The sequence below is a fragment of the Canis aureus genome, chromosome X (assembly GCF_053574225.1).
Source record: "Canis aureus isolate CA01 chromosome X, VMU_Caureus_v.1.0, whole genome shotgun sequence".
NCBI lineage: Eukaryota > Metazoa > Chordata > Mammalia > Carnivora > Canidae > Canis > Canis aureus.
In genome coordinates this window covers 68,907,846-68,934,176 of record NC_135649.1, presented here as the reverse complement: position 1 = coordinate 68,934,176, position 26,331 = coordinate 68,907,846, and the positions used below count along the sequence as shown (strand labels likewise).

At 39.3% G+C, this 26,331-nt stretch overlaps 1 long non-coding RNA gene and 1 other non-coding gene across 2 annotated transcripts in view; one reads left to right on the top strand and one right to left on the bottom strand.

The window, feature by feature from the left end:
- The window catches only part of LOC144308411 (uncharacterized), a 33,924-nt gene extending 18,388 nt beyond the window's left edge, over window positions 1-15,536 (bottom strand). Inside the window, exons 1-2 of the long non-coding RNA XR_013374882.1 lie at window positions 15,380-15,536; window positions 6,298-6,427 (exon numbers count right to left, since the gene is read on the bottom strand). This is a non-coding gene — a long non-coding RNA (uncharacterized LOC144308411). The remainder of the gene's footprint in view (window positions 1-6,297; window positions 6,428-15,379) is intronic.
- LOC144309252 (U6 spliceosomal RNA) lies at window positions 13,385-13,492 on the top strand. The gene has a single exon (XR_013375311.1). It is a non-coding gene; the product is annotated as a U6 spliceosomal RNA (small nuclear RNA).
- Window positions 15,537-26,331: the final 10,795 nt, after the last annotated feature.

Genomic DNA, 26,331 nt, shown 5'->3' with positions numbered 1-26,331 from the left:
AGAATGCTCCAGGAGAATATAAAACACATCTGAGACACTACTTTCATTATGAGAATAACTGCTTAGGCAAAGCAGTGCACAGGTACCTCAGCCACACTTGTAAAAACGCAATTCAGGGGCATCTCGCTTACTCAGAAGAGCATGTGACTCTTGATTTTAGGGTTATGAATTTGAGCCACACAATTCAGCAGGGAAACTATGTTTTAAGCATAAAAATTTACCTGGGGAGAATTAGAGGATGATTTATTTAGACAATAAGTTGTATTTTACTCTCCCTGATATAAAGAGTCAAAAACTGAGAGGTATTAGATCCTCTCCATTCTAAATCCCTGGTCACACCACGTGTTCTGAATCTCAGCTTCCTAACTCAAGGACGTCAATGACTGTTATGTCACAGAACAGTAAAAAAAAGGTTGTCAAAAACATGGAAGACAAAAATTCCCTAGTTCCTGCCATCAGATCTTGTTTGAGAGATGACAGCTCATCAAAAGGTGTTGGCATAGAAAGTGGTTCAAAGATATGGAGGGAAAGGGGTGCCTGGGTGGCTCAGCGGTTGAGCATCTGCCTTCGGCTCAGGGCATGATCCCAGAGTCCCAGGATCGAGTCCCGCATCAGGCTCTTTGTGTAGAGCCTGCTTCTCCTGCCTGTGTCTCTGCCTCTCTCTCTCTCTCTGTCTGTCATAAATAAATAAGTAAAATCTTTTTTTAAAAAAAAGGTATGGGGAAAAATAACTCAAATTCAGAGGCAAAGGCCGAGCTTCTCCAGGACAATGAGGAAAGAAGGTATTAAACTTCCAGGGAGCAACAGAAAAAAACGAGAATAAAAAGACAACTCACAGAATGAGAGAAAAAAATTGCAAATTATATATATGTTAAGGGACTAGTATATAAACTCTTACAATTTGATAATAAGACAAATAGTCCAATTAAAAAATTGACAAAGGAGGAGCACCTGGGTGGCTCAGTCGGTTAAGCTCTGACTCGATTTCAGCTCGGGTCATGATCTCAGTGTCGTGAGATTGAGCCCCGTCATGCTCTGCACTGGGCATGGAACCTGCTTAAGATTCTCTCCTTCTGGCTGGCCCTCCCTCCCGTCACCACCACTCACCTGCTCTCTTCTCCTTATCTCAAAACAAAAAATGACACAGGAGACTTCCAATTTCCAGGCTGGCTCATAAGGAGTTTAGTAGTTGCCACTCCATCCTAATAAGTAAAAAGCTTAATAAACTGGAAAATTAACAACTCTTCCTAGATCTGTCAGAAAAGTAAGGTCACAAGGCAAACCACAGCCCCCTAAACTGGAAAGATAGGTAAACACAGAGAATCATAACTTACCAGAGCAAAAACCTCTGCAGGAACCAGTACTGGCATAGAAAAATCTGAACTATAATTGACGAAATGCTAGAGGCTCAGAGTAGACAAGCCTAAGAGATAAAAAATAATAATAATCCTGGGATGCCTGGGTGGCTTAGCGGTTGAGTGTCTGTCTTTGGCTCAGGGTGTGATCCCGGGATCTGGGATCAAGTCCCACATCGGGCTCCTTGCATGGAGCCTGCTTCTCCCTCTACCTAGGTCTCTGCCTCTCTCTCTCTCTCTCTCTCTCTCTCATAAATCAATCAATCAATCAATCAATCAATCTTTAAAAAAATCCAGGGAGATGGAGCGCCTGGGTGGCACAGTTAACTGGCCGACTCCTGATTTTGGCTCTGGCCTTGATCTCAGGGTCATGAGACTAAGCCCTGTGTTGGGCTCAGCACAGAATCTGCTTGGATTCTCTCTTCCTTTCCCTCTGCCCCTCCCTACAATTCTCTCTCTAGATCTCTCTCAAACAAACAAACAAACAAACAAATAAATCTATTCTTTTTAAAAATCTAGGGAGACCAGTCATGGGGGACCCCTACAATTTTGTGAATTTTACTTCCAGATTCTTACAGGGAAGACTAATGAAAAATTTCCTCAGGATTCCAGCAAGAGGAGAGGAAAGTAATTATTCTAAAATATGCCACACCATTCTGTTCTACCTAAAAAGGCCTGCCTTCCAGAGAAACTATTTTATGGCAGCCAAACAGAGCATAACCAACCTGGAGGAAGGGAAATACCCACCTCCTGGCTCCTCTAGCAACCCTGTAACACCTAAGGGGTGGGAGAAAAAACTGAGAGACACAAGTTCGCAGCCCAGGGGCACAGGCTACTAAAAACCTGAAGGACTGTAAAATGCTTCCCCTCCTGCCACACTTCACCAGTATTACCACAGGCCTATTTACCAAAGTTCCTTTTACCTAGCACATCATGTCTGTTTTCCACCAAAAAATTAGAAGGCATAGCAAATGGCAAAAAATATAGTTTGAAGAGATAGAGTAAACATAGAACCAGAACCAGATGTTAGAATTATCAGACCACAAATTTAAAACAATTACGATTAATATGCTAAGGGCATAACATGCAAGATAACATGCAAGAACAGATGAGTAATTTTAACAGAGAGATGGAAATTCTAAAAAAGAATCAAAAAGAATTGCTGGAGATAAAAAACACTATAATTGAAGAATGCCTTTGACAGGCTCATTAGTAGACTGGACGTGGCTGAGGAAAGAATCTCTGAACTCAATAATAACTCAACAGAAACCTATGGAAATGAAAACCAAAGTGAAAAAGACTTCCTCAAGAAAAGGGGACAGGGGTGCCTGGGTGCCTCAGTTGGTTAAGCATCTGCCTTCAGCTTGGGTCATGATCCCAGGGTCCTGGAATCAAGCCCCACTTAGGCTCCTTGCTCAGCGGGGAGCTTGCTTCTCCCTCTGCCTGCCACTTCCCCCACTTGTGCTCTCTCTCTCTGTCAAATGAATAAATAAAATCTTAAAAAAAAAGAAAAGGGGACAGATAATCTAATAACTGTAGGTAAACAAAAAAGTGTAATATATTCATAATGGAAATACCAGAAGAAGAAAGAGAAAAAGTAACAGAAGAAATTCTTCTTATTCTTAATTAATCTAATAGACAACAGTTTGCTCAAAATTATAATAACAACAATGTATCCATTTATGTATGATTGTGTGTGTGTGTACTGCATGTATACGTGTCTGTGTGTATGCTGATTATCATAGGTAAAATGAATGACAGCAATGATACAAAGGATGGGAGGAAAGAATTAAGATTATTTTGTTATTATAAGGTACACACACTACCTGTGAGGTAGTATAGTATTATCTGTTATTTTGTTATTTGAAAAGTGGACTTGGGATGCCTGGGTAGCTCAGCAGTTGAAAAGTGGACTTAGATTACTTGTAAATGTATATGGGAAACTCTAAGGTAACCACTAAAAAAAGGTTTAAAAAAAGTATAATTGATACGCTAAGGAGACAAAAATAGAATCATATAAAGTGTCCAATTAAAACCACAAAAGACAGAAAAAGAGTAGAAGAAAAATAATGAAAAAACAAAAGGATAACAAACACAAAACACTAACAAATATGCTAAATATTATCACTTTAATGTTAATGGTCTAAATGTACCAATTATTTTTTTAAAAGATTTTATTTATTTATTCATAGAGACACAGAGAGAGGCAGAGACACAGGCAGAGGGAGAAGCAAGCTCCATGCAGGGAACCCGATGTGGGACTCGATCCCAGGTCTCCAGGATCACACTCCGGGCTGCAGGCGGCGCTAAACCGCTGCGCCACCGGGCTGCCCTAAATGTACCAATTAAAAGAGATTGTCAGAGTGGATCAAAAAACAAGATCCGGCTATGTGTGGTCTACAAGAAACCCACCTTAAATATAAAGACATATAGATTAAAAGTAAATAGATGGAGGAAAATATGCCATGCTAACACTAATCAAAAGAAAGCAAGAGTAGTTATATTAATTTCATACAGAGCAGACTTCAAAACAAGGAAAGTTATCAGGGATAAAGACGACCACTGCATCATGATAGAAAGGGTCACTTCGCCAAGAAGGTATAACAATCTTGAACGTGTATGCAGCTAACAACAGAGCATAGATTGATTAAATGAGGCAAAAACTAATAGCATTTCAAAAGAAATAGATGCATCTAGGATCTTCACTGGGGACTTCAATACCCCTCAATCAGAAATGGACAGAGGCAGCAGTCAGAACATCGGTAAGGATATAGTTGAATTCAACAGCACCAGCCATCAATTGGATATATTTGACGTCTGTAGACTACTTTATCCCACAATAGCAGATTACATGTCCTTCTCAAGCTTACTGGGAACATTCACCAGGAAAAATCACATTCTGGGCCATAAAACACATCTTCACAATTTAAAGAACCGAATCTAAAGAAATAAGATTCATGCGATTTCTGTCGCCTGGTAGCTACGGAATTAAACCAGAAACCAATAACAAAAAGATAACTGTAAAATCCCAAAATATGTGGAGATTAAACAACACACTTCTAAACAACACACAAGTCAAAGAAGAAATCTCAAGAGAAATTAGGAAAATATTTTAACTAAATGAAAGTGAAAACACAACTTATCAAAATGTGTGGAATAGAGCAAAACCAGTGCTTAGAGAAGAATTTATAGCACTGAATGCATGTATTAGAAAAGAGGTGCACCTATCTTGCTTAGCTGGAAGAGCATGCAACTCTTGATCTCAGGGTTGTGAGTCTGATCCCCACACTGAGGGTACAGATTACTTAAATAAATAAACAAACTTAAAAAAAAAAGAAAGAAAAGAAGAAAGACCTAAAATAGATAATCTAAGTTTCCACCTTAGAAAACTAGAAAAAGAAGAGTAGAGCAAATTAGATCCAAGCAGAAGGAAAGAAATAGTAAGAATTAGAGTAGAAATCCATAAAATTGAAAACAGGAAATCAATAGAAAAAATCAATGAAACCAAAAGCTTGTTCTTTGAAAAGATCAATACATTGAATGATACAATTGAATTGTATACTTTAAATAAACATTTAAAGTCTCATTAGAACCTCTGTTGTAGGCTCCGTGTGACGCTTCAACCTCAGGCATTCTGCTTCACTCTATCCAGCCAAGTGAGCTGCTAAATTCAGTCTAGAAAGTGATCTGCACTAACTACGGAGAAATCTTAACCATTTACACTCTTACCATCTTCTCTGTTTTCAAATAGCATGGCCTGGCTACCTAACCTGTTCACCATTTTGCTGTCTTCCTCAAAATTCAAGATCCAAGTCAAACAAACAAAAGTATTAAAAACATTAACGGTAAAGCTAACAAAAAATGCTAATATTAAAAGCACTATTCTGGAAAGAAAGTGTAGAGGAGATCTAATTTGTTACCAATTCAGGAAACAGGAAATCACTCTCCTTCAAATTGGCCTAATTAACACTCACTGTAGCCTGATCTCCAAGACAGCCTGACCCTGAAACAACTTGCTGCAAGCTGCTCTGACAAGAAATAACTAATTGCATACCTACCTGTGAAAGATAATTCATTTCATTATTGAACATCCATCTCATTAACTCTCCCTTCCACTGCCTGATAACAGTGACTATGTATTGAGCTCTAGTTATGTGCCAGGCATCATGTGATACACTTTATATAATTTTTCACTGAATTCTTAAAACAACCATCTATTTGATAAGTAAAGAAACGGAGCCTTGGAGAAGGTATCAATTTTCCCATGAACACACAGCTAGTAAGTCAAAGGGGCAGGATTCATTCTCTTAACTCTTAAATATTTTTTTAAAGATTTTATTTATTTATTCATGAGAGACAGAGAGAGAGAGAAAGGCAGAGACATAGGCAGAGGGAGAAGCAGGCTCCATGCAGGAAGCCTGATGTGGGACTCGATCCTGGGACTCCAGCATCACACCCTGAGACAAAGGCAGACACTCAACCGCTGAGCCACCCAGGCATCTCTTAACTCTTAAAAATTAAAGAGATCCTCACAATATGACTCTCATCTCTATATAGCTAATATTTCATTGGAAAAAGGCACTTTGTTAAAATTAAATTTTGATCCATTTTGACTTCAAAGCATACTTCCTTCCTATTTAACCCAGCCTTCATAGATATTTTTATTGCAGTTCAATCTAAGTTTCCTCATTCTTGAAGCCAAGCCAGGTCCCAGACAGATTTCATTTTCTCAGTGTTTATATTTCATGAATACCACTCTACCAAACCTGTACATAACCCCCAGGGTCCTCTCTGCCTGTTTTGCTGCTTTATAGCCCAGGCCTTAACTTCTCCTCTAGGGCCTAAGATTCATATCTCTATTTTTCCATATTATCCTTCTTTGATTTTTTTCTTTCTTGTTCTTTTCTAGAGAATAAGAAACTAGCCCATAGGGACTACTCACCTGGCTAGACCAGAATGACACAGATTGCCTCATGAACTGGAATTCTGGCAGCCCAAGAGCTCAATAACCCAGGTCACAAATCATGAAGAGGACTGCAATAGCCCTTTTGTGATAGTTTTTCTAATGGCTGCTAGAATGACAAAAAAAGAAAGAAGAAAGAAAGAAAGAAAAAAAAAGAAAGAAAGAAAGATTACATCGATAAGAGTAACCATTAAACTCATTCATATTATTACAGAGCAGAAATCAACATAATAAGTCCCCAGCATGATCATAAATAATTTTTCTGCTGTTGTTGACCAAAACCAAATATACAGTATTAATATAAAAACAGCTCTAAGGCTCCTTGCCAGCTAACCATCTCCCCTCCTCCATACCATTGCCAGCAATTATGCACCTCAGCATCCAATTATTTCAATGTTCTTTCAATTCATAACAAATGATAGATAGAACTGAATATGTGCCAGATTACCAGCACAGCAGTTAATCTTCCTAAGGTTTTCATAACTGGAACTCTAGGTCTCCAATTCAGTCTCATTTTTGCTTTACATTTTCTCTTCTCCTATGCTTCTAGCTAAATATCTTACTAAGACATAGACACAATCATATCAAATAGAGTCAGGGCAATTGAGATCAAAACCCTCACACTAATCAGATCCTACATAGTCTTCTAAATATTGTGAGATTCAGGTGGCTCTGGAAAAGAACGGAAAAAAAGATTACTCAAAAAAATCAATACATATTTATTTATTTTTGAAGATTTTATTTATTTATTCATGAGAGACACACACAGAGAGGCAGAGACATAGGCAGAGGGAGAAGCAGGCTCCCTGCAGGGAGCCTGATGCGGAACGTGATCCCAGGACCCCGGGATCACGACCTGAGCCAAAGGTAGACGTTCAACCACTGAGCCACCCAGGTGACCCGCAAATCAATACATTTTTATTTTTTTATTTTTAAAGAATTTATTTATGTATTCATGAGAGACACAGAGAGAGGAAGAGACACAGGCAGAGGGAGAAGCAGGCTCCATGCAGGGAGCCCAACGTGGGACTCGATCCCCAGTCCCCAGGATCACGCCTGGGCTGAAGGTGGCGCCAAACCGCTGAGCCACCCGGGCTGCCCTCAATACATTTATTTTTATAAATTTATTTTTTATTGGTGTTCAATTTGCCAACATATAGAATAACACCCAGTGCTCATCCCGTCAAGTGCCCACCTCAGTGCCCGTCACCCAGTCACCCCCATCCCCCGCCCACCTCCCCTAGTTCGTTCCCCAGAGTTAGGAGTCTTTCATGTTCTGTCTCCCTTTCTAATATTTCCCACTCATTTTTTCTCCTTTCCCCTTTATTCCCTTTCACTATTTTTTATATTCCCCAAATGAATGAGACCATATAATGTTTGTCCTTCTCCGATTGACTTACTTCACTCAGCATAATACCCTTCAGTTCCATCCACGTCGAAGCAAATGGTGGGTATTTGTCGTTTCTAATGGCTGAGTAATATTCCATTCTGTACATAAACCACATCTTCTTTATCCATTCATCTTTCGATGGACACCGAGGCTCCTTCCACAGTAGGGCTATTGTGGACATTGCTGCTATAAACATCGGGGTGCAGGTGTCCCGGCGTTTCATTGCATCTGTATCTTTGGGGTAAATCCCCAACACTGCAATTGCTGGGTCATAGGGCAGATCTATTTTTAACTCTTTGAGGAACCTCCACACAGTTTTCCAGAGTGGCTGCACCAGTTCACATTCCCACCAACAGTGCAAGACAGTTCCCCTATCTCCACATCCTCTCCAACATTTGTGGTTTCCTGCTTTGTTAATTTTCCCCATTCTCACTGGGGTGAGGTGGTATCTCATTGTGGTTTTGATTTGTATTTCCCTGATGGCCAGTGATGCGAAGCATTTCCTCATGTGCTTGTTGGCCATGTCTATGTCTTCTGTGAGATTTCTGTTCATGTCTTTTGCCCATTTCATGACTGGATTGTTTGTTTCTTTGCTGTTGAGTTTAATAAGTTCTTTATAGATCTTGGAAACTAGCCCTTTATCTGATACGTCATTTGCAAATATCTTCTCCCATTCTGTAGATTGTCTTTGAGTTTTGTTGACGGTATCTTTTGCTGTGCAAAAGCTTCTTATCTTGATGAAGTCCCAATACTTCATTTTTGCTTTTGTTTCTCTTGCCTTCGTGGATGAATCTTGCAAGAAGTTACTGTGGCCAAGTTCAAAAAGGGTGTTGCCTGTATTCTTCTCTAGGATTTTGATGGAATCTTGTCTCACATTAAGATCTTTCATCCATTTTGAGTTTATCTTTGTGTATGGTGCAAGAGAGTGGTCTAGTTTCATTCTTCTGCATGTGGATGTCCAATTTTCCCAGTACCATTTATTGAAGAGACTGTCTTTTTTCCAGTGGATAGTCTTTCCTGCTTTGTCAAATATTAGTTGACCATAAAGTTGAGGGTCCACTTCTAGATTCCGTATTCTGTTCCATTGATCTATGTGTCTGTTTTTGTGCCAGTACCCCACTGTCTTGATGACCACAGCTTTGTAGTACAACCTGAAATCTAGCATTGTGATGCCCCCAGCTATGGTTTTCTTTTTTAAAATTCCCTTGGCTATTCGGGGTCTTTTCTGATTCCACACAAATCTTAAAATAATTTGTTCCAACTCTCTGAAGAAAGTCCATGGTATTTTGATAGGGATTGCATTAAACGTGTAAATTGCCCTGGGTAACATTGACATTTTCACAATATTAATTCTTCCAATCCATGAGCATGGAATATTTTTCCATCTCTTTGTGTCTTCCTCAATTTCTTTCAGAAGTGTTCTGTAGTTTTTAGGGTATAGATCCTTTTTTTTTTTAATTTTTATTTATTTATGATAGTCAGAGAGAGAGAGAGAGAGAGAGAGGCAGAGACACAGTCAGAGGGAGAAGCAGGCTCCATGCACCGGGAGCCCGATGTGGGATTCGATCCCGGGTCTCCAGGATCGCGCCCTGGGCCAAAGGCAGGCGCCAAATCGCTGCGCCACCCAGGGATCCCGGGTATAGATCCTTTACCTCTTTGGTTAGGTTTATTCCTAGGTATCTTATGCTTTTGGGTGCAATTGTAAATGGGATTGACTCCTTAATTTCTCTTTCTTCAGTCTCATTGTTAGTGTATAGAAATGCCACTGATTTCTGGGCATTGATTTTGTATCCTGCCACACTGCCAAATTGCTGTATGAGTTCTAACAATCGAATCTAGCAATTCGTCTTTTGGGTTTTCTATGTAGAGTATCATGTCATCAGCGAAGAGGGAGAGTTTGACTTCTTCTTTGCCAATTTGAATGCCTTTTATTTCTTTTTGTTGTCTGATAGCTGAGGCTAGGACTTTTAGTCCTATGTTGAATAGCAGTGGTGAGAGTGGACATCCCCTGTCGTGGTCCTGATCTTAGGGGAAAGGCTCCCAGTGCTTCCCCATTGAGAATGATATTTGCTGTGGGCTTTTCGTAGATGGCTTTTAAGACCCTCACTACATTTTTAAAACTCCAAGTTTCTAATTACAAAAGTACCAAAATTCATCACATCTGCTAGACACATTCCTATCAAAACTGTGATCCATAGTCAATTTCAATTCCAATGGTGGCATTAATGACTTATCAAATATACAACAATTTCCCATTTGTCATAGTCAAAATATTCCAAAGCTGTCAAATTGCTTCCCAGCTAGCAATACAAGTTCCAAAATTTCTGTAATATCTAAGCAAGATAACTTCAAAGTTTCCTTAGTAAATATCTGACTTAGAAAATATCTGACTAATAATATTTTAGACAATAATGACTCCAGTTATATTTTGTATTCAAATTAATGATATAGATTTCTTTTTTTAAGAATTTATTTATTTATTCATGAGAAACATGGAGAGAGAGAGAGGCAGAGACACAAGCAGAGGGAGAAGCAGGCTCCATGCAGGGAGCCGGATGTGGGACTCAATCCCAGGACCCCAGGATCATGCCCTGAGCCGAAGGCAGTTGCCCACCCACTGAGCCACCCAGGCCTCCCAATCACGTAGATTTAAATGTTATCTCCTATTATACCCCGATTGCACCCTATGCTTAAGCAAAACAAACAAACAAAAAACCAAACAAAAAAACCAAAACTATCCAACAGTTCCTAAAACCTTCTCGCTTTTGTTCTTGCTCATTCACTGAGCCTCCAGTTCCTCTTCTTAACTCTGGATGTCCCAAGTTCTACTGTTTCCTTTGCAGAGCCCTTGATAGGAGGCTGCTCATTTTCCTTTACTCACTCTTTCCTATAAGTCAAGACCAGGTTAGCATCTTCTCATGTGTTCTTTACTGGATCCCCAAAGTATTATTTCACTACCTTCCCTCAACAACCCTTCTTTCTTTTTTTTTTTTTTTTAAAGATTTTATTTATTTGTTCATGATAGACACAGAGAGAGAGAGGCAGAGACACAGGCAGAGAGAGAAGCAGGCTCCATGCACCGGGAGCCTGACGTGGGATTCGATCCCGGGTCTCCAGGATCGCACCCTGGGTCAAAGGCAGGCGCTAAACCGCTGCGCCACCCAGGGATCCCACAACCCTTCTTTCTTTAAAGTTCATACTACTCAATTTTATCTCACTCTTTGAATGTTAAATGTCAACTTCCAGGTCTCTCCCTTACGTTTACCAAGGACTTTAATACTACTTTCTTTTCACCTTTTCATCCTGAAAGCCTTCATCATGCCCCTTCATGATCTAACAACCAAATTTCACTACTCCTTGATATATTCTATTCTAATTTCTTTATCTCAACTGTTTCAATCATCTGTTTCTGCAGTGTACCCTGGAAGGGTTCTACCTCTAAAACCAAATGCCACGTCTACTCTCAGAACTACTTGTTTTCCTACCTCTCCAACATCTTACACTCCTTGAATTTATACTTTGACTTTTTCAGTGCCTTTAATTCATCAGCCCTCCTACCTATTCTCCGAGGCCACCATATCCCTTTAAACTTTACCCCCTTCTCTACCTAAGAGAGATTCTAGGGATAGTGAGGCTTCAAAGACAGTAACCAGCACTCTCCATTCTCCTACCCCCTTGATTTTTCCACCATACCTATTCTGCCATTCCCCACTCACAAACCAACCCAACAATTTATATTTTCCATTCCTGTTTACAGATAACAAAGTACTATTGAGTAAAATCCTATACTCCTGACCACCAGTTTCCCCACCACTGACCACCTCCACTGCTATCAGAATTATCTTTTAAAATATAAATTAGGCAAGACTTCAGGAATGGCGGAGTAAGGGGCTCAGCGAATCTCCCCCCCCCAAAACAACAATATAACTGTAGAAAATTGTCAAAAATAACCATTTCAGGACTCTGGAAATAGACAAAAATTAAACAATAAGTTGACAAGTGTTCAAGAAAACCCACTGAATCTTGGGTAAGAACAGTGGGAATCTATGGTGTTTCAGCCTCAGGCTGTTCACACACACCCCCACCCCGCTAGCTCCACTGGAGCTTATTTTACAAGGGCAGGGCAAGACAAGCCATAAAAACTAACAACTTGGCTGCTAGAGGGGAATTACTTGTTCAGGAATGAGCACAAAAAAGTCCTATGCCCAGGGGTATTGAAAACAAAAGCAAACTCCTTAGATCAAGGAAAAACACATCACAGTTACCTGAGGTCACAGTATTGGTGGGACAAGAAGCAACTGAACGGCAAGCCTGCCAAAAGTTTAGTAGAAAGTTCAGAAAACAAGACAGCTCTACTGGGACTTGATAAGCTCTCTCATATCCCTGGTGATCTAGAAGGCTATGCATATATGCAAGGCTGAACTCAAGCTCAGGGTACTGGAGAGGGCCCTAGTTATCTACACTTCCCTGGCTGAATGTGAAGCTTGGCACGGGCAAAGGGAACACATGAGAAAGCCTAGTAGAAAGTAAAAATCAGGTAAGATCCATAAACTCCCCGAACTTTCAACTTGCTGCCTAACCCACACACTATTTAATCAACAAATGGTGGAAGATGGAATGCCCAGGTCGCTCAGTGGTTGAGCATCTGCCTTTGGCTCAGAGCATGATCCTGGGGTCCTGGGATTGAGTCCCACATTGAGCTCCCTGTAAGGAGCCTGCTTCTTCCTCTGCCTATGTCTCTGCCTCTCTCTGTGCGTCTCTCATAAATAAGTAAAACCTTAAAAAAAAAAAAAAAACGGCAGAAGACAATAACAGCCCAAGGTGCTTAAAGACAACATCTAAAAAAAAAGCATTGGCTGACCACTAAACTATCCTGACCCCAGGTAGGACACCTAGGAATCCAGGCTTACAAATAAAAAACATTTTTTAAAAAACTGAAGAGAAATATCAATGGGCTACACACTATGTACATTCTGTGAAGATAGACTCTTCAGAATTAGTCCAGGCAGGTCATTAAACAAAAAAAGAAACAAAACCATAACAGCCTCTGGGGGCTGGGTATCAGAACCTGAGCTTCACCTTTTAAGGACCTGTTGACTGTTTTCCAAACTGGTTGCACCCACTAGGATGGTTATGATTTTTTTTAAAAAAAGGACAATAAACAAGTGCTGGCAAGGATGGGGAGAAAACTAGAACTCTCCTACACTGCTGGTGGAGCTGTAAAATGGTGTGGCTGCTTTGGAAAACAGTGTAACAGTTCCTCAAAAGGTTAACAATATAGTAACCATATATGACCCAAAAAGTGTAAACAACACAAAATGTCCATCAACTGATAAATGAGATAAGGTACTGTGAAACTGAATAAAGAAAACCCCATTTAAAATACAGTCAAGGAAAAAAATAAAATAAAATAAAATAAAATAAAATAAAATAAATAAAATAAAATAAAATAAAATAAAATAAAATACAGTCAAGGGACGCCTGGGTGGCTCAGTGGTTGAGCGTCTGCCTTTGGCTCAGGGTGTGATCCCGGGTCCCGGGGAGTTGAGTCCCGCATCGGGCTCCCTGCGGGGAGCCTGTTTCTCCCTCTGCCTATGCCTCTGCCGCTCTGTGTCTCTCATGGATAAATAAATAAAATATTAAAATAAATAAATAAATAATAAAATGCAGTCAAATGTGTTTGCTTCTGCACCGTATATACTAAAAATTGGAAGGATACAGAGAAGATTAGCAAGGCCTCTGAGCAAGGATAACACACAAATTCGTGAAGCGTTCCATATTTTATTTTAAAAAGTGAAATAAGGGATGCCTGGGTGGCTTAGTGGATGAGCGTCTGCCTTTGGCTCAGGGTTTGATCCCGGAGTCCTGGGATTGGAGGACTGGCTTCCGGCATGGAGCCTGCTTCTTCCTCTGCCTGTGTCTCTGCCTCTCTCTGTGTATCTCTCATGAATAAATAAAATAAAATCTTAAAAAAAAAGAAATTAAATAAAGTGCTATCGGGATGCCAGAAGGGGGCGGGCGATCTCACACCACACCACTCCTTGAAACCCTTTGCAGACCCAAGGGTAAGAAACTTACTTTACTATCCCAGCAGGATGAAGGAAGATTTCCTCCTTGCCCAGCAACAGCCCAGACAATGAGAGACCATTACAACTCAGCCAATGAAAATCCACTACACTTCAAACTCCCAGTTTACACTAATGGAGTTTTTGTTTATAATAGCCCCTCCCAACACCCACCCCCCCTTTTCTCTATGAAAGAGCAGTCCTTTCCTTTTTTTCTCTGGACTTGTCTATGGCTTTTGCTATAGCTGTCTTGTCCTGAATTGCCATTCCTCTGCTACTCCCAACTAAACCCTTTTTGCTGGTACATTAACTAGCTATTTTACTTTTAAGGTTGACAGTGCATTTATACAATGGAATACTATTCAGATACAAAAAGGAATGAAAAAAGTACTGCTAGATGCTATGACATGAATGAACCTTGAAAACACTACACTAATGAAAGTAGCCAGGCCAGAAGGCCACACACTGGATCATTCCATTTATATGAACTATCCAGAGTATGCAAATCTATAGAAACAGGAAGCAGATTAGGGGTGGCGGGGGGCTAGGTGGAAGGAGAAGTGGAAAGTGATTGATAACCAGTACAGAGTTCCTTTCTGATGTGAAACAAATGTTCTGAAATTAGATAATGGTCACAGTTGCATAACCTTGTGAATATACTAAAAAATACTAAGTCATATACTTTTAAGTGGTGAATTTTATGGTATGTGATTTACAGCTCAATAATAAAAAAAAAAAAAACTAATGCTAAGTGAAAGCATCCAGATGCAAAAGGCTATATAGTGTATGATTCCACTCATATGAAATCTCTTTAAAATGCAAGCCAATAGAGACATAAAGCAGATTAGCGGTTGCTTGGAGCTAGGGGTGGGAGAGGGGAATGACTGAAAAGGGTACAAGAGATCTCGTAGCCTGATGAAAATATTCTAAAATTGGATTGTGGGCATGGTTGCACAATTATATAAATTTATTAAAACTCATTGAATTGTATACTTTAAATACATGAACTTTATGCTATGTAAATTATATCTCAATAAAGCTGTTGCTAAAAAAGAACATACAAATTAGAGCTCCTTAGGAGAAATGGCAGGTTTGGGGCAAGAAATATACATGTAAGCTTCGTGCCAGAAATCAAGCAAGTATGGAATCTTAATGAGTAGTGTCAAAGGGATATAGGAGGCAAAGCTCTGGCAAAATATAGGATGATTTGAGCATTAACAAGAATAATGATGAGCAGCCCGGGTGGCTCAGTGGTTTGGCGCTGCCTTCAGCCCAGGGCCTGATCCTGGAGACCCTGGATTGAGTCCCACGTCAGGCTCCTTGCATGGACCCTGCTTCTCCCTCTGCCTATGTCTCTGCCTCTCTCTCTCTCTCTCTCTATCTCTCTGTCTCTCATGAATAAATAAATAAAATCTTAAAAAAAACAAGAATAATGAATCCAATCAATGAAACCCATTGAATACATATTTTAAAAACATGAGTTCACAATGAGAGAGAACAAAAACAATTCATTAAATATCACTGAAAATAAGTAACTAGGGCACCAACTTTTTATTCTGAAAATTGCCAATCAAGTCCAAGATCAAGAATTAAGCATTTCTCTTACCTTCTCTTTAAAGGTAATCCAACAGACGTAGTTGATGACAGAAAGTTTACTTTCAGAAACTAATTACTGTAGAAGATAAAATTAGGAAATCACCATTTTGAAACTCCTAGTAAAATAATTACTTTTGCCAATAATCATCAATGGATTAAACCATTAGATAAAAGATTGATGGGAAACATCATAATGAAGGAGTCAGGTATCATCTGTTCATTTAGACATGTGCCTCCAGATGTGATTCAAAGTGAATTACATAGCAACCTCTGTGAAGTATGCTTGACAAAAAAAAGTTGAATCTGAATATCATCAAGCTTCTAAAACTAATGCCCATCATAAACAAATATGGAGTACAGAGGAACAAAGTAAATGACAGCATAAGAAAGCAAACAGACAAATCAATAATGTGAGGTTTTCTATAGGACAACTGACCCACTTTCTGCAATAAGCCAATGGCTTGAAAAAGAAAAGGTGAGATTCAGACTGCTTTAGATTAAGAAAGACTTAAGTGATAATAATCATCTTGCATAAATAAACTTCATACCCCTTGATTAACTCTTCCCCCATTACCTCCCTCGCCTTTGAGTGTGGAGAATATTTCACAAATATATCAAATCACCAAGTTATACACCTTAAATACGTACAAGTTTTAATTGTCAATTATACTTTGTTTTAGTCTGTTGGGGCTGCTATAACAAAATACCACACATTAGGTGGTTTATAAACAACAGAAATTTATGTTCCACAGTTCTAAAGGCAGCGAATTCCAAGATCAGGGCACTGGCAAATTAAGTGTCTGGTGAAAGCCTGCTTCCTGGTTCATAGATGATTCTATTCTTGCTGTGTTCTCACATGGTGGAATGGGTGAGGGATCTCGCTGGGGTCTCTTTTATAAGAGTGCTAATCCCATTCATAAGGGTTCCATCCTCATGATTCAATCCCTCCCCCAAAGCCCCACCTCTTATTACCATTACATTATTACCATTACATTGGGGGTTAGGTTTTAACATATGAATGTGGGGGGGGGACATATACATTTAGTCTATAGCAACCTCAATAAAGCTGGGGAGAAAACAAGATCATAACCAAATGTAATGTGTGAACCTTGTTCGGATTCTTATATGAATTAACCAACTATTAGACAATGTTTTAAGATAATCTGGTAACTTTTATAATGAACTGGGGATTAGATTATTAAGGAATTATTAATTTTGCAAGATAGCATAGTGCCAGCATGGTTATACAAGAAAATATCTACCTTTGAGACATGCTTATGAAATTAATAGGGATGAAATAGCATGATGTATGGGATCAGCTTTAAAATACTTGAGCAAATTTTTAAAAAGATCTTATTTATTTATTTGAGAGAGAGACAGACAGAGAGAAAACAGGGAGGAGGAGGCAGAGGGAGAAGGATAAGCAGACTCCCCACTGAGCAGAGATCCTGACTCGTGGCTCGATCCCAGGACCTTGAGATCACAATCTGAGCTGAAGGCAGATGCCTGGCCAACTGAACTACTCAGGTGCCCCCAGCAAATTTTTTAAAAGAAAGAAATAACAGAAAAAGAAAAAAAAGAGATAACTGAAACACAATCTGCTAAATCTTGATAATTACTAAATGTGATTAATGGTATTATGAGAGTTCATTATACTATTTGCTCTACTTATGAGTATATTTGAAAATACTTAATTTTTTAAATTCACAAATCTAACCATGTCACTTCCAAGCATAAAAACCCTTCAGTGGTTCCCCAAGGTTCACAGACACAAAGTTCAAATCTACAACAGGGTCTATAAATCCTTCCATAACATGGTCACCAACCTCATCACTTACAGCTCCCTAAATTCCAGCCACTAAACCTATTTCACTCTTCCATGCCTCTGTATCTACTGTTTTCACCTGTCTTTATTATCACATTTCTTCCCACACCTTTCTGGCCTGAGAAGAGCTTTCTGATTCCAACACAGTTCTCCTCTGTGACGCCTTTCTTGACCTCCAATAGTCTACTTTGAGATTTGAGCCTTATTCTATCACATAATGTCTGGGTTCCAATCTGCAGTCTTTGCTTAGGTTTGAACTCCTGTACTCAAGACCCCTTTTACTGGGATCCCCAGAGCCTTAATATCCAGTCCTTCCATGGCTCTCACTGCTCTTTCCCACTGACAGACCTCAGAGTCACTGTCATAGGGCACAACAGTCTCAGGTTCAAGCAAGTGGAGGATGGGCACGACAGGCCCCTCATTTGTCTTACCCTAGTCCTGGCCCTGGTCCTCCTCAGACGTTACTGTCTTAGCATTAAAGTCCTTTATCTTATCTTTTACCACTCTCAGCTCAGTTTCCTTCACTCACATTCACCAAACTCCCCTTTAATACTTGGCATACTGGAAAATGTGCCTCTCTCTATTTGCGAGTAGAAAATTTGCCCTTGTTGTGGGCCCTGGTTGCTGAGTATAAGAGCAGTGTTGGTATTGCACCAGTCACAGAAATGGAAACGGCTTAAATCCTTAGTGAAATTAGACATAAGAACCACTACCATCAAATCCTGAAAGCTTGAAAGTACTCAGCAGATCCCCTCAAACCACTGTAAGTATCCATCTACCTTTTTTCCTCTAATTAAGATTATCTTTCAGGAAAGGAGAGAAAATGAGTGAAAATATCAGTGAGTGTGACAAAATATGAGAGACGCCTAACTTTGGGAAACAAACAAGGGGTAGTGGAAAGGGAGGTGAGTTGGGGGTTGGGGTGACTGGGTGATGGGCACTGAGGGGGGCACTTGGCGGGATGAGCACTGGGTGTTATGCTAAATGTTGGCAAATTGAACTCCAATAAAAAAATTATAAAAATAGATTGCCTTTCTCTCAAGTACTAGAAACTAAGTTAAACTTTAAATACTTATTCAATGGTATTTTAACAACTAATACTATAAAAATTTTATTTTTCTTTTTAAAAAATATTTTCCATTTTTCATTACTTAAATGTAATGTTTCACTTATGCTATGGGTTAATTAGGCCATTATCTCCTATTCCGGAACTATAACTACCACTTATAAATAAATGGTTTCTCAGATAAAATTGTCCAAAACCTCAAATTGCTAATTTAAATAAACTTAAAACATACAATCACAAAAGAATTAAATATTTACCTTTCCAATCATGTACAAACTGTATTTTAGGATACCAAATACATCTAATCAATAAGGAAAATTCTTTACAAAAGAATTCCAGCTAATGGGGGCACCTGGGTGGCTCAGTGGTTGAGTATCTGCCTTTGGCTCAGGTCATGATTCTGGAGTCCTGGAATTGAGTCCCACATCAGGCTGCCCATGCGGAGCCTGCTTCTCCCTCTGCTTATGTCTCTGCCTCTGTGCGTGTGTCTCTCATTTATAAATAAATAAAATATTCTTTTTAAAAAAAGAATTCCAGCTAATGGATGTAGGTGGAATTATAGGACTAGAAAAATCACCAGTTTGAAACCCCTTATGCAACAACTGATTCAAATGATGATCATCAATGGATGCTAAAACCCATAGGAGAAAGACAAATGAGGAAGGAATTTTACAATGGAAGAATCAAGAGGTCACCAATCTGCACTCACCACTCAATCACAACATCACTAAAAGTAGAACAACCAGACATTGGAATAGCACGTATGAAGGTTTGCATTCAAGAGGAAAAGAGCATAGCATTTTCTAAGAATGGATAACATAGTTTAGAATGACTGAGATACAGAGTTTAAAATGGAGACTTTTGGTAAACAGAGCTGAGGCGGAGCAAGACATAGGGCCTTGTAAGCTATGCAAAGAATTTTGGACTTTCTCTTAATGGGACTAGAAGTCATTGAAAGGTGTGTTTTAGAAAGTTTTTCCTGGCATTAGTATGGAGAATGGTTTAAGGGTAGGAAAGAATGGGGGCAGGTAGATGAATTAGGAGATGGAGCAATAGTTCAGGTGAGAGGTGATGGTGGCCTGGACTAGGGTAGTGGCAGTAGGAATAGAGAGAAATATATGGATTCAATGCATATTTAGCAAATAGTCCTGAAAGGATTTGGTGATAGAGTAACTAGAGGGAGGGTGATATGAAGGTTTGAGGCTTGGGCAACTAAGTTGACAGTGATACCATTCACTAAGATAAAAAAAAAAAAAAAAAGAGGAGGCCCAGGTTTAGAGAAAGAAGATAAGAATGAGCTCAGTATGGGAAATGGTAAATTTGAGGTGTCTATGCACATAAGCAGATACATACACAGAGTCAGAAGCTCAGAAGAGAGGTCTGGGTTGGACATACATTTGTGTGAAGGGAATGTATAGTAAACAGCTGAGGCCATTGGAATGGGTAAGATGGGGCAGCCCGGGTGGCTCAGCGGTTTAGCGCCAACTTCAGCCCAGGTCATGATCCTGGAGACCCGAGATCAAGTCCTACGTCGGGCTCGCTGCATGGAGCCTGCTTCTCCCTCTGCCTCTCTCTCTGCCTCTGTGTGTGTGTGTGTGTGTGTGTGTGTGTGTGTGTGTGTGTGTCTTGTGAATAAATAAATAAAAATCTTTAAAAAAAAGAATGGGTAAGATGACCCTAATAATAAAAAAAAAAAAATAGCAAAGCATAATGCATGTCCCTGGAGCCCCTTATCTTCCACCCTTAGCAATCCCAGGCCAAAGCAGAAAAGAAGCCAGATCAGTGAATTCAAGAATAGGAGGTAAGGTGGGATGCCTGGGTGGCTCAGCAGTTGAGCGTCTGCCTTTGGCTCAGGGTGTGATCTCGGTCCTGGGATTGAGTCTCACATCAGGCTTCCTTCATGGAGCCTGCTTCTCCCTCCGCCTGTGTCTCTGCTTCTCTCTGTGGGTCTCTCATGAATAAATAAATAAAATCTTTAAAAAAAGAATAGGAGGTGAGGAAATAAAAGGTGAACGAAGGGGAAGAAGATGAAATGACAGAGACTGAAGAAGAATATGAATTTGTATAGCACTTGGGGCTCCTGGGTGGCTCAGTCAGTTGAGCATCTGACTCTTGGTTTCTGCTCAGGTTATGACCTGATGGGCAGCAGGATCAAGCCCTCATCCAGCTCTGCACTAAGTGGGGAGTCTGCTGGAAGATGCTCTTCCTCTGCCCCTCCCCCCACTTGTACATGCTCTAAAATAAATCTTTAAAAAATTGTATAGCACTCATCTGTGCTGTCCAATGAACTCTTTACTGTATTGCCTTATGTTGAAGTGTTCTTCAAGAAATGCCTCATATACATGTCTAGTCTCTTCTCAGTAAAACTGTAAGCTCCTCATGAAGCTTTTTTAAAAATGTTCTTTCTATCCTCCACTATATGTACAGAAGTCAAAGAGCTGTTTAAGATCAGGAGGCTTAGTTACTGACTACAGAAGAATAATCTCCTAGGTAGGCAGTACCTTCGTGGCATCACAATGGTCATGGGAATGGTGCTCAGCAAGCCAAACTAGTCAATCTGACAATTAGCTGGATTATATGCCAATATATTGATTTACAAAGGGAAACAAGTTTATCTCAAAAACCAGGACATGATGATCTGTAAAAGGCAGTCCCTCTAGGGGAGGAGGTATATTCAGCAGGCCAGACTATATATTAAAAGGTTGATTTGTGAGCACATTTTTTTTGAGAAAGTGTGTGTGGGTAGAGGTGAGGGAGGGACAGAAGGAAAGGGAGAGAGAGAATCCTAAGCAGGCTCCACACCTAGTGCAGACCCACACAGGGTTCAGTCTCACAACCCTGAGACCATGACCTGAAATCAAGTCGGATCCTTAACTAACTGAGACACCCAGACACCTGTGAGAACATTTTTAAAACAAGAGTTTATATCCACAAAGGATATATGCCCACCAAATTATACAAACCTGAAAAACTATCTTTCTCTACTCAAGATATTTCTATAAAAAGCCTACCTGGGATCCCTGGGTGGCGCAGCGGTTTGGAGCCTGCCTTTGGCCCAGGGCACGATCCTGAAGACCCAGGATCGAATCCCACGTCGGGCTCCCGGTGCATGGAGCCTGCTTCTCCCTCTGCCTGTGTCTCTGCCTCTCTCTCTCTCTGTGTGACTATCATAAATAAATAAAAATTAAAAAAAAAAAGCCTACCTAACCAGAGTGGGGGTGGGGGGAAGAGAATCGGTAAAAGAAAACTTATTCTTACTTGTAATGTCTTAATATTTTTAAAAAGAAGTATTCACATATTACCTATGTCATCAAAAATAACAAAAAGAATCCACAGAAAAGGCTAAAGAAACAAAATATCGGGGATCCCTGGGTGGCTCAGCGGTTTGGCACCTGCCTTTGGCCCAGGGCACGATCCTGGAGTCCCGGGATCAAGTCCCACATCGGGCTCCTGGCATGGAGCCCGCTCCTCCCTCCTCCTGTGTCTCTGCCTCTCTCTCAATCTCTGTGTCTATCATGAATAAATAAATAAATAAATCTTTAAAAAAAAAGAAACAAAATATCATGCTTTCCCTTTTCAAGCTGCTTGCAGATAACTACCCTTCACCCTACTATTCACAGAATACTATCTCAGATGGACAAATTTTAAGGCCGCTGAGTAAATTAGGGTTTCTTTGCATTATTACATTTAATTCTCTTCTTCCTAAAACTATACACTCTGGTCTTTGATGGAAGCTTGAAAATATCCTATTCTCATTAAAAGAAAACTTAGAAGCTCTTTCTTAGGGTAGGTTAATTCTGTACATGTCTGCTTTCAGATAGCTACTTTTATCCACTACATTTAGTTTTACTTCATTTTAAGACAAGGACCTTTTCCAATACTTATTTGCAATTCTGAGAGCACCTTTCTATAAGGCACATTTCCTCCTTTTTAATAAGGTGTATAAGTATTTGCTGACCGATATAGAGGATTCTGTATGTTAGTAAATTGAACACCAATAAAAAATAAATTAAAAAAAATAAATAAATAAAAATAAAAAGAAGGGCACATTAATAGGAGGTTTTGTCAGACAGATCTTTGAAGCTTGAACTAGTTGTCCTCTAAAGTTCCTTAGATTCAATGAAGGTTCTGTGATTAAGGTAGAATAGTCTAAGGTCTCTGAAACATTTATCTTTGCCTCTGGCACCAAGGAGGACAGAGACCCAAGTAAGACTGGCCAATTTCACTCAAGAATAAGCTTGGACTTTGTGAAAGACACCCATTTTACAATAAACAAGCATTTCTATGATCTTGAAGCACTGACCCTATAAAAAAACTAGCAGTTGGATCTATTTTTTGTATTGTGACAGGTCTGTTTGTTCAGATCCTGGCTAGAGTAGCAACTGAAGGTAGATAAACAGCAGCAACTCTTATTTGATGGATTGACTTAACCATGGGAGAAAGTCTCAAGTCAGGCTGAAAAGATTTGAGCTCCACTCTGCCCTTATTGATATTTTTATATAGTTACTTGTATGAAGACTCTAATGGCATACTAATCAAATTTGCAAATGATAAACTGGAAAAGATACCTAGTATACCAGATGGCATTCGAGATTCAAAATAAGCTCTACAAACAGGAAAAATAGGATAAATTTAACAAGTCAAAAAGAAAGAGATCAAGACTTATACTAGGTCCTAAAACACAATTGTGCAACATCATGAACCTCTGTTGTAATGTGCAAGTAACAAATGAATGAACAAAGCCACAGAGTTAAAGTCTTATAGATTTTTAAAAAGATTTTATTTATTTATTCATGAGAGACACACACACACACACACACAGAGAGAGGTAGAGACACAGGCAGAGGGAGAAGCAGGATCCATGCAGGGTGCCTCACATGGGACTTGATCCCAGGTCTCCAGGATCATACCCTGGGCTGAAGGCGAAGCTAAATCACTGAGCCACCCAAGCTGTTCAGTCTTATAGATTTCAACTAATGTAGGCTCAACGTAAGTTAACAGTGATTGGTATAGCTATCAAAAAAGGGGAGGGGAGCAACTTAATCTTGGCTTGCAAGTAGTAGTAATATAGGCTCTAGAACAAAGAAAGTCATTGACCCACTCCTCTATACTGATCAGAGCATGTACCTGAAATAGTACATTTCATACTAGATGCCAATCTTTAAAGAGAGATATTAATGAACTGAAGTATGAACAGAACAGAACAGAATAACCAGAATGATGAGTAGATCTTAAAACTCTACCAGGAGAATAATGTCAGGAAAGGAACTGGAGATATTCAGCACAGAGAAAGCAGACAGCAGAGGAAACCAATTACCACTGTTTTCAAATGTAAAGACTTTTCAAATATTAGAGCTGACCGACAATGGTAAAGATGGTCTCTGGAGCAATTTGCTCAAATAATGAAGTGTTCAAGCATAGACCTAGATAATCACTTGATAGCATATGGAAAGTTATTCAAAAGCCTAGAATAAATCCTAAGTCTCTCTGCTAACAACAACAACAAAAGCCCAAAAGCTATGACGTTCCGGTAACAATAATATACCCAGCACCCAGATCTTGGTTTCTAAATATCATTCCTCACTTAAGGGAGCCAGAGCTCCTTAAAGAAATAGCCAGTTCCAGGGCTGGAATAGGAAAATAAGCCTGAGACATTCTTGCTGTTCCAAAAAAGTAAGAAAGTGCTAAAGAATGGTGGGGACATGCCAATGGACACAAATCAGCTTAAAGGCTCCCACTGGCCACATTAAGCATCAAACTGAACAATGACAGTAAAACAGAACCCATACTCCAAATAAGAATCCATGTGTCCATACTGATAACCAATCAATCAATACATGGGGGTAAAAAGAAAGCTTTTCTTGGGACGCCTGGGTGGCTCAGCGGTTGAGCGTCTGCCTTCTGCTCAGGGCTTGATCCCGGGATCTGGAATGGAGACCCACATCGGGCTCCTTGTGGGGAGCCTGCTTATGTCTGTGCCTCTCATAAATAAATAAAATCCTTTTTTTAAAAAAAGAAAGCTCTTCTTTACAGTAGAATGCCAACTAATAAATGTAGAACTAGAGGTGTATTTTAAAAGTCACCATTGAAAAATAAAATAAAATAAAATAAAATAAAAGTCACCGTTATTCCCATATCATAGTAATAACAGATTCAGGCAAGAATCATCAATGAATGTTTTTTTTTTCCATCAATGAATGTTAAAAACTCCTAGGTGAAAGTCTGATGAGAAACAAGATATTTATACAGCCTCAATGGGTTCTACCACAAATTCTATTAATTGCAAAGGGGAAAATAGTTAATTTGCAACAGAGAAAACTAGCAGGCTCACTTTAACCAAATAGTCAAAGTTAACCTTACTGACTGTGGGGCAAACTGACATCATGAACCTCCTGTTGTAATGCACTGAGAACATATCACTTCTGTGGCCTTCCTACAAAAAATGCCTAACCTGAGGGTAACTATAAGTAAACATCAGTCAAACTCAAATTAAGGAACATACTACAAAATAAGTGCCCTGTCCTCTTCAAAAATGCCAACATCATGAAAGAAAAAAAAAAAGAAAGACTAAGGCACTATTCCAGATGAAAGGAGACTAACATGACATGACAAATGAATTCAATGCTGGATTTTATTCTATACCAGGAAAAATTTGCTATAAAGGACATTATTGGGACAGGATGTAAAATCTGAATATGGAAAGTAACAGTATTGTATCAATGTTAATTTTCCCAATTTTGATCATTATACTGTGGTTTTATAAGAGAATGTCCCTGGTCTTAGGAAACACATGTCGAAGTATTTTTAAGAGTATAGGGAATTTATGCCTGCAAACTACTCTAAATGATTTAGATAAAGAGATAGATAAGGAAACAGAGAGGATAAGAAAATAAACATGGCAATGTGTTAAAATTTATGAATCTGGGTAAAAACGCAAATGGAGGAACTTTGTACTATTCTTATAATTTATTTTTAAAAATTTTAAAAAGATATTTTTATTTATTTCTTTAAGAGTAAGAGAGCGCAAGTGAGAGAGCATGAGCCAGAGGGAGAGGGAGAAGCAGACTCCCGACTGAGCAGGGAGCCTGACACAGGGCTCAAGCCCAGGACCTTGGGATCATGACCTGAGCTAACAGCAGACACTGAGCCACTCAGGTCATAGGATCAAGTCCTGCATATGGCTCCCTGCTTGGAGCCTGCTTCTCCCTCTCCCTCTGCCTGCCACTCCTCCTGCTTGTGCTCTCTCTCTCTCTCTCTAATAAATAAATAAACCCCTTTTTAAAAAAAATCACCATTAAGAAAATGAACAGGCAAAATGGCAAATTGGGAGAAAATATTTACAAAATATATATCTGACAAAGGACTTACAACCAGAATAAGTAAAGAACTCCTACAATTCAATAATAAAAAAGACATATATAATACAATTTGAAAATGGGGGAAATATTTGAATAGGTATTTCACAAAGAAAAATGTATGAATGGTCAATAAACACAAGAAAAAGTACTTGACATCATTAATCATCTGGAAAATGCATAATAAAACTACAATGAGATACTACTATACACCATAATGGCTAAAATTTTAAAGACAGACCATAACCAAGTGTTGGAGAAGATGAAGAGCAAATGGAATTCTTATACATTACTGATGTGAATATAAAATGGTACAAATGCTTTAGAGAATTGTTTGGCAGTTTCTTATAAGTTTAAATATACATCTGCCCCGAATGTCTAGAAATTCTACTTCTAGATATTTACCAAAAAGAAAAATGAGAGCATATGTTTACAAAAAGACTTATACTAGAATGTTTATTGCAGCTTTAGTCATACTAGCCAAAAATCATAAACAATCCAAATGTTCAGTAACAGAAAGGATAAACTGCAACAGAATACTATTCAGTAATGAAAAGGAGAAAACTTAAAAAAAAAAGATTTATTTACTTATTCATGAGAGACACACAGAGAGAGAGGCAGAGACACAGGCAGAGGGAGAAGCAGGTTCCATGGAAGGATCCCGATGTGGGACTCAATCCTGGGACTCCAGGATCATGCCCTGAGCCAAAGACAGA